We start from the raw sequence: 8,268 nt of genomic DNA, 5'->3' as shown, positions 1-8,268 counted from the left end.
GAAAGTGAATGTGATCGCGATCAAACATCGAAAGCGAAAGTAATTGCGGTAAAGCGTGGCGCACGCACACATGCACTGTAACTCTAGGCTGGCCTGGTAGCACTTTTGGAGCCCTCTCAATAAGTCTCGCCAGACCAGCGCATGCGCTGGGTCAGGCGAGACCTAAAAACTGCCATGGACAAAAAGAGAAAGTAAGAGAGGCTTTGGTCTGCTGTAATTTAACCTGGCATAAATAGAAACCGAGAGAAGAATAAAGACTTGCTGAAAAACACAGTGGTTCATTCCTTGGCAATTATCAGAAGTAGCAGAGAAAGAAAGTAAATTAACCCTCTTCTATGCAACTATTATGTGTCTCTCTGTGTGTAGCCATGCATTACCTTTGTCAACATTTGAATGACTTACATCAATAAAGCAATTTTGTCCTCTTCAATGATGGACCCAATTTCCTTGTTCAACAACGGTTCCGTAGAATACCCGCACGAAAGCAACTACCCGACATCCCAAACCACATGAGAACACAAATAAATCACAAGAAGTCAGAGACCTACAAACTGTTGGGTGCGCCCCTTGAGGGGTAAATGGATGTATTGAGAGGGGGTGGTGGGAGAGAAATGTCTCTGCAATTACATCTAAATGAAGATAGCCTGGAAGACTGACTGGTGAGTTTCCAGGATGTCTTCATTTACATGCAGCGGCTGAATACAAATAAATAGTGAGGACTGTAATACCATGGGGGGCTGGGGCAGTGTGAAGACGTGGCCAAAAGATCAAAATATTCTGCATTTTGTTATAGTTTACACCTTCAGGTAACTGCTTCGAAAATAACAAGCCAACACACAAAATGAAAAATAACTTCAAGTTAAACTATCATATGGGAAATGTTCTCCTGTTATAAAACCTCAGTTGGTTAATATAACCACTGCAGATGTCCAAGTGTGACCTGAGAATCACAGACTTAAATCCTGATTGGTGCTGTGAGGTATAGCGACTTGTTTATTTATAGTGCTAACAGTTCCGAGCCTGTGACAGAAAGAACTGTTAATGTAATTCTTTTAATATTGTATTAGTATAAAATAGGCTGTCGCAAAATGTGGTGCTTAAAACAAGTGCTTTAAAAATACACACTTTTGTAATAAGTGATCAGGCTGTATCTAGAGCAAACTCTCTGCTGGTACTAACTTAATAGTACAACTCAAAAAGAATAAATATTTGTCACCATGAAACTTCAACCGACCCCATGAATTAACGCCTATACTGGCGCCAAAGCATCCTTTATATATGGTGATTAACCAATTGCACACATCTACATTTCTTTCAGGTTTCATGCATACTTTTGAGAACGCGTGTTTCTTCTTTAGCGCTCTATCCCTCTTTCTGCTTCACAGCACAGGAGCCCCTCCACCCTGCCCTATTATGAAAAGGGATATGGGGCCCATTTTCCGTGCTAGAATGAGAGCCCAAGTCACACTTTCTGGGCACGGAACAGGGTCTAGACAGGCTAGATGTATGGTGTTTTTTTTAAGACTTTGGGCATCTGGCCTGGAGTGATGGACTCTGGAAATGGGTAGAGTAGATAAGTCTGCTTCGCAGAACTGCAGGTATCAATGGTTTGCAGCTGCAGACTTTCAGCTGTTTTACTATCCATTCTTGCATTAAGAGAATAAATAGTGCATAGTTGTTGTGCCAGTGCTGCTTTGGGCCTCAGAGCAATGACCCAAAGGAGGGAAAAATTGCAGTAGAGGAGACATCTTGATTTGGGCATTAGTGAGGTGGGAGGGAGAGAGATGGGAGGACGGGGTGGTGTGAGATAGGAGCTCTTGTTGTTAACGAAGGGCAGAAAGACAGCCTGCTTTGCAAAGAAGGAGCTATCATTAATCAAGCAGGCGGAGTGGGACTGGGGACATGGGTCTGAGGGGACCACTGCATCACAATCATTACTTTAACAAGCATTGGCATAGCCAATAGGTCTCGCCTTTGGGACCTTATAAGTGTTTAGCTATGCAACAGTTGCATAACTAAATACTTATAAGGTCCCAAAAGCGAGACCTATTGGCTATGCCAAGCGGCCGTGTGTCTGCAAAAGTGATCCCGATAGAGATCGTGATCAAACATCAAAGCGGCTGCGAAAGTGAAAGTAATTGCGGTAAAGCGCGGCGCGCGCGCGCGCACATGCACTGTAGCTCCAGGCTGGCCTGGAAGCACTTTTTGGAGCCCTCTCAATAAGTCTCACCAGACCATCGCATGAGCTGGGTCAGGCAAGACCTAAAAAGGGGGTATAGTGGCTTATTTTCCTTTCTAGCATTAGCGCAGAAAGCACCCTTACCGCTAAAAGAGAGCAACATACGGGAGCTAATTTTTTTTTTAGGGGGGGGGGGGGGGAGGGAGAACAGGTGCAGATAGCAAGTTTCAAGACTGAAGTGAAGGTCTGGCATGGTGGGGAAGGGGATGAAAGAGGTAAGAACCTGCTTCTCAAGGTCACATCCATCATTCGTGCAGCAGGTGCATTGGGGACCAGGAGAGCAAAGGGCTCACAGCACCCAGGGATGGGTATTAGTGTTTATGGTGAATTCCGTTTTTGTTAGATGCATTTAATTTCTCACATTTAGTGGGGATCATGAGCTACAGAAAAGCAATACTGAAATGATCTCATATTCCCAGCCCCATGTGATCATCCATGCAGTTTCCACTTCCCCAATCTTAGCCATAAAGTTACGAGGGGGGCCCAAACTTAGAAACTTTTTTCTTAGGGGGCGGGCTCAGCTAAGTAAGGGCTGAAGACCTCGGTTTGAGTGTGCATCATGGGACCAATTTCGTTCCTACTGCCGCATTTTATCAAAAACAGAGTGACACTCCCATTCACCATGCACAACACATCTAAAGCAATTAACGTGAAAGACCACACAAGCATAGTCAAAGAAGGATGACAACAGAAGTCTCTATCCAGGCAGCCACTGGGTAACATATGGCTTTCTCCAAGGCACACCTACGTCCAGGAGCATTCAAAAATTAACTGTGACTTGTACAGCCTTTTACAGCTCCTTCACATAGGTCCCCAATAAAAACTGATGACTTGCTGACATCCACATTTGAATTAAAGATGGTGTTGATACAAACATGGTACTTTGTAAACAACTGCAAAAGCAATTAATTTATCACAATAAGAATACTGCGTGTAGGGATATTAAATTGAAAATAATTACAAATTAATTTGTTGTTCAAAAACATTGAAATTCCCCAAACAGCTCTACCTTTGCCACCTGTTGTGGCCAATAAAAAAAACTTGATATAACTGTTCGAAAAACGTGGAGTGAGGCACAAGTCTCCCTAAACATTTCATGATCTATAATTATAGACACTTTGAGAGAACATCATATCAGGTACTAGAGCAATAACTGTTTGCAGTTTCACAACTAGGTCTCAAGTTCTTGTAGTGCTATGGGCTGGATTCCGTAAAGCTATTTAGAGTTTGGCTTGTCAATTAAATGGAACTCCCCACTCCAAGTCAACTTCGACTATGAGAAAGTAATCGACAGCGAAACCCTTTGGAAACTCCTCCGCCACTATGATGGGTCAAATAAACTTGTAAAAATCATCAGTGACTCTTACAAGGGAATGGCTTGCAAGATAGTACATGGAGGACAGCTCACTGAAGCCTTCAAAGTAAAAATAGAAGTCCGCCAGGGTACTTTTTCTCTCTCGCCTTTTCTCTTCCTGCTAGTCATAGACTGGATCATGCAGATGTCCACAGCAATGAGAAGAAATGGGATCCTTTGGACGCAGCTTAATGATCTGGACTTTGCAGACGACCCGTCCCTACTCTCCCATGCTCACCTACAGATGTAAAAGAAGACCAACAATGTGGCAGCCACATCAGCATAACTTGGCCTCAACACCCACAGGAGAAAAACCATGATCCTAAAGACTTACACTGCCTGCACAACTGCAGTCACTCTAGCAGATGATGCACTGGAAGAGGTTGAGACCTCACCTATAGGGCAGTCTCATAGACAAGCAGGGCAGCACAGAGGCTGATGTCAAGGCAAGAATCGGCAAAGCAAGGGCTGCCTTCATTCAGCTAAAGAAGATCTGGAGCTCAAAGGCCCTAATGCTGCAAACCAAGACCAGGCTTTTTAACAACAACATAAAATCATTGGTTCCTCTGTATGAAGCATTAACTTGGAGGAGAACAGTGCCCACCACCAATAAAGTCCAACCTTCAACACATCTGTCTGATGAAAATCCTCCAAACCTGCCTCCACACACCATCAGCAACAACAACCTATGGCAGCAGACTTTCCAACTACTTGCTCATGAAGAAACCATGAAAAGACTCTAAGGCTGATTTAAAGCTTCTAACATATGCCTTTTATGTCTGCACTGACGCATGTTCCGCCTTGACTTTTCGGGACACAACCCATAGGTTGAGAAGACTGCTAAACTTGAGGCAATAATGGATGGGAATTTGTCTCCATCTCAGATTTCATTTCCTTTTGGCTATATTGAGGCACTTGGCTTCTACCTTTATTTTTTCATCTATGAATCACAGCATGGCTACATAGTGCCTAATTAGAGTTCTATTGAGATGTACGATGACAATTTGTTACCTGTATGATGTAAATATTTTAGTGTCACTTTCATTCTTCTTCGCCAGTTGTAAAAGGCTGAAAGAGCCCATGGCCTACTCAAACACAAAACTTCAATTAAAAAAACAAAATAAAAAATAAAAAAAACACACAGAGCCTACAATGTAAGCCCACTCTGATTTTCTAACATTAAATTGCCATCGTGAACAAACACCTAGGGACAACAGACACAACAGTAACCATAGCACCACATAATATTGTGAAACCATGTCACCGCTACACAAAACTACATAAGCAAACCCACCAGGTCATAATGGACTATGCAAAAGTAAAAGTGAAACTTGATTGATGCCACAGGCTACCGGGCGGCTACCAAAGAAACCACAGACCGGAAACACTCTAGCCAGGAGCAACAAACAAATCAAGGCATTCACACAACCCCTGCTCTAAGATACCACACTAGTTCCCTGTCCAGATACAAACCACTTACCACCAGACAACGCTATCGACAGAGAAGCATATCAATAAACGAACATCATTTTAGCGAGATGCCCCCGGAAGCAAACAGCTTGCTACCGACATCTGCGGTGGTCACAACTACGACATGGTCAACTTCTAATGTTGGGCAATTCAAAACTCTTCACCACAAAATTTACGTCTTTGGGGGCGTTCCCTTAGTCGCCCATATTATTATATAGGATGGAGGAAAGAGTAACAGACTGTAGTACCATTTCAAGAATAGAGGAGTAAACCTAATCTGCGCGAGAGGCCATACATGAAAAGACTGTGCATACAACAGTGTCCATGTCCACTGTGATAATGGTACACAACGTTAAATATACGAGTACGTACAATTTTCAACAGAGAATAACCCACATGGGAATTTGATTGGACATAGGAAGGGGACCTCGAAGGTATGAGGAACCCTGGGCTGGTGCTTAAACACCAAACGAGCACAATTCGGAAGGGTTACCCCTGTGGCGTTGAGGATATACGTACCAAGTAAGATCTAGGGTCATCCATGGGTGTTGGAGCTTGATGACACAACAGCTGGTATATCAAGATGGGTAGTTAGGGCTGGGGGAGGCGACGAGACCCCAAGCGATGGGTGCTACTATAGGCGGGGAGGTCCAACCGGGGCTCTTAAGAAACAAGTGACATCCATGTGAATGTGACGTCCCGAAGAAGTGGGGCAAACGAACATACGGTATCAGGGAGCAAAGAAGGTCTCGCTAGAATGGATCGACGTACCACCCAGAACAAATCCTGGGATCAACACAGGTAGAATGATATAGGCAGAGATGAAGAGATTATGGGATTCCCCTCTCACAATACCTGAGATTTCCCTCCCTGATCTAGGTTACTCCTCCCTTCAACTCCCTCGCGATGAGTACCCCTGCCTCAATTTCCCCCTGTCCCCTTTCTCCCGCCCCCTCTCACCAAGACTCTTCTCCGCTCTGCTTCCACAGCTGACTCTTCGCTCCGGCCACTGCTGACGTCACTGCCACGTACCCCACGCACAGCGTCATACGCCGGGAAACTAAGCCTCGCCTCTTTCCTGCCGGTGTCGTAGTCACGGAACTGCGTGCATGCGTCAGCTCGCCTCCCAGTCCCATCTGACGGTCAGCTGGTTACATATCGATACTAGATCCATTAATGGAAAGAAGGAAGCTTGCTTCAAGCTTAAATAAAACACAAAACAGCTAACTTTCAATACCGACCGTAGAACTGAGTTATCCGTGGCTGCGACGCTACGCCGACGGACTAAAAAACGTGAAATTCACAGCATAATCGTAGAAGCTTGACAAAAGATAGGGAAGAGGCGATGGTAGAGGAGGTGGTCTGACTGTTATACTGCCGACTTTAGAGCTGGGAAACCAAGGATCGATCCTCGGAGTCGTGTCCACGTCCTGTGATGCTGGGCAAATCAATTAACAATTTGCGAACATTCGTGACAAGAATTTTCAATTCTATGAAGGACAACGGAGGCGAGGATTCTGCTTCTCATTTCTTTGCTTTATTACAGCAGCCAATAAAAAACGATTTTTTTTATTCAATAAATCACAATAAACTACAAATCCCATGAGCACCCAGTACTCTATAACCATAGAGACTGTGCCTATATAATGTCCAACCGAGGCACACATATCCTCTTTCTTTGCGAAAACTGCAACTGTTAAGTCCAACACTGTCAACATAACACTTAATTGAGTTCTGTCCGTGAGGAGAACTTTTAGAAGAACCAAACATCACGAAGACCAACAGGGAAAACTTCGAATCCGATTGACCAGCTCCTGCTTGATAGTCCTGGTGTACGATCGCCACGCCTGGAGAAAGGGAAGACCACTCCCCGCGGAAACGTGAAACAAACACGTGTCATTTTCACTTGCCATTGGAATCTGAAATAGAGAGGAAATTACGTAATAACGGACATCCCCGAACTTTGTGGAATCAGCAAAATCTCATAACGGGGGAAAAAAAGACATCCAACATAATGCAATTGGAGTGCTATACAGACAATAATCTTACTTTCAATAAATCACAATAAACTACAAATCCCATGAGCACCCAGTACTCTATAACCATAGAGACTGTGCCTATATAATGTCCAACCGAGGCACACATATCCTCTTTCTTTGCGAAAACTGCAACTGTTAAGTCCAACACTGTCAACATAACACTTAATTGAGTTCTGTCCGTGGGGAGAACTTTTAGAAGAACCAAACATCACGAAGACCAACAGGGAAAACTTCGAATCCGATTGACCAGCTCCTGCTTGATAGTCCTGGTGTACGATCGCCACGCCTGGAGAAAGGGAAGACCACTCCCCGCGGAAACGTGAAACAAACACATGTCATTTTCACTTGCCATTGGAATCTGAAATAGAGAGGAAATTACGTAATAACGGACATCCCCGAACTTTGTGGAATCAGCAAAATCTCATAACGGGGGAAAAAAAGACATCCAACATAATGCAATTGGAGTGCTATACAGACAATAATCTTACTTTCACATTTATGAATCACGTAGATAAATACATAAATACCGGGTGGGATAATCCTCGCCTTCGTTGTCCTTAATAGAATTGAAAATTCTTGTCACGAATGTTCGCAAATTTGTAATTCTATGTCAGGACCAGAGGCTCCGATAATGCTTGTTCAAAGCTGAGCCACCACCACTGATGCAACATCCACAATAGGTTTGTAATAGAAAGATTTAAAAGTAGATTCCGTTGACCAATCGGCCGTATTCATGATGTCAGTAAGGCTTACTCCTAGAGAAAAAGACTTAGACACCATTGCGCCTCGAACAGAATGGGCGCCAAACTTAGATACATCAATGCCTGCTTCATTCATGAGCCAACATACCCATCTTGCTAAGGTAGCTGGAGTCACTGGCTTGAAAGGCTTTTGCAATGCAATAAACAGTTGACCTTGCATATCTGAACGAAATTCAGATGTACTTACCTCGTATGCTTTTAGACATTGCACCACACATACGTTAGGGTTATCCGGAAAAACTGGGTAAGACACCGAGGTAGAGTTACATTTGGTGCGTCTAGAAATAGTAAAAGTGACCCCTTCTGGGGAGAAACGAGGACCAGCCAGGTCTAAGGCCCTGATGTCGGATACTCTCTTGCAAGAGACTAGACATAATAGCATAGCCAATTTGGCTGAAAGTTGCT

At 43.9% G+C, this 8,268-nt stretch overlaps 1 protein-coding gene across 2 annotated transcripts in view; it reads right to left on the bottom strand.

The window, feature by feature from the left end:
• The window catches only part of STX5 (syntaxin 5), an 84,406-nt gene extending 78,248 nt beyond the window's left edge, over positions 1 to 6,158 (bottom strand). The window contains exon 1 of one of the 2 annotated variants that reach the window (XM_085625968.1): positions 6,024 to 6,158. The gene's annotated coding sequence lies outside the window, so the exon portion shown is untranslated. Of the gene's footprint in view, positions 1 to 5,582 lie in introns of both variants that reach the window. The other variant, XM_085625969.1, reaches the window with a different exon arrangement.
• Between the last annotated feature and the right edge of the window lie 2,110 nt (positions 6,159 to 8,268).

Source organism: Triturus cristatus, chromosome 9, assembly GCF_964204655.1.
Source record: "Triturus cristatus chromosome 9, aTriCri1.1, whole genome shotgun sequence".
NCBI lineage: Eukaryota > Metazoa > Chordata > Amphibia > Caudata > Salamandridae > Triturus > Triturus cristatus.
This window is presented reverse-complemented; position numbering and strand designations above follow the sequence as displayed.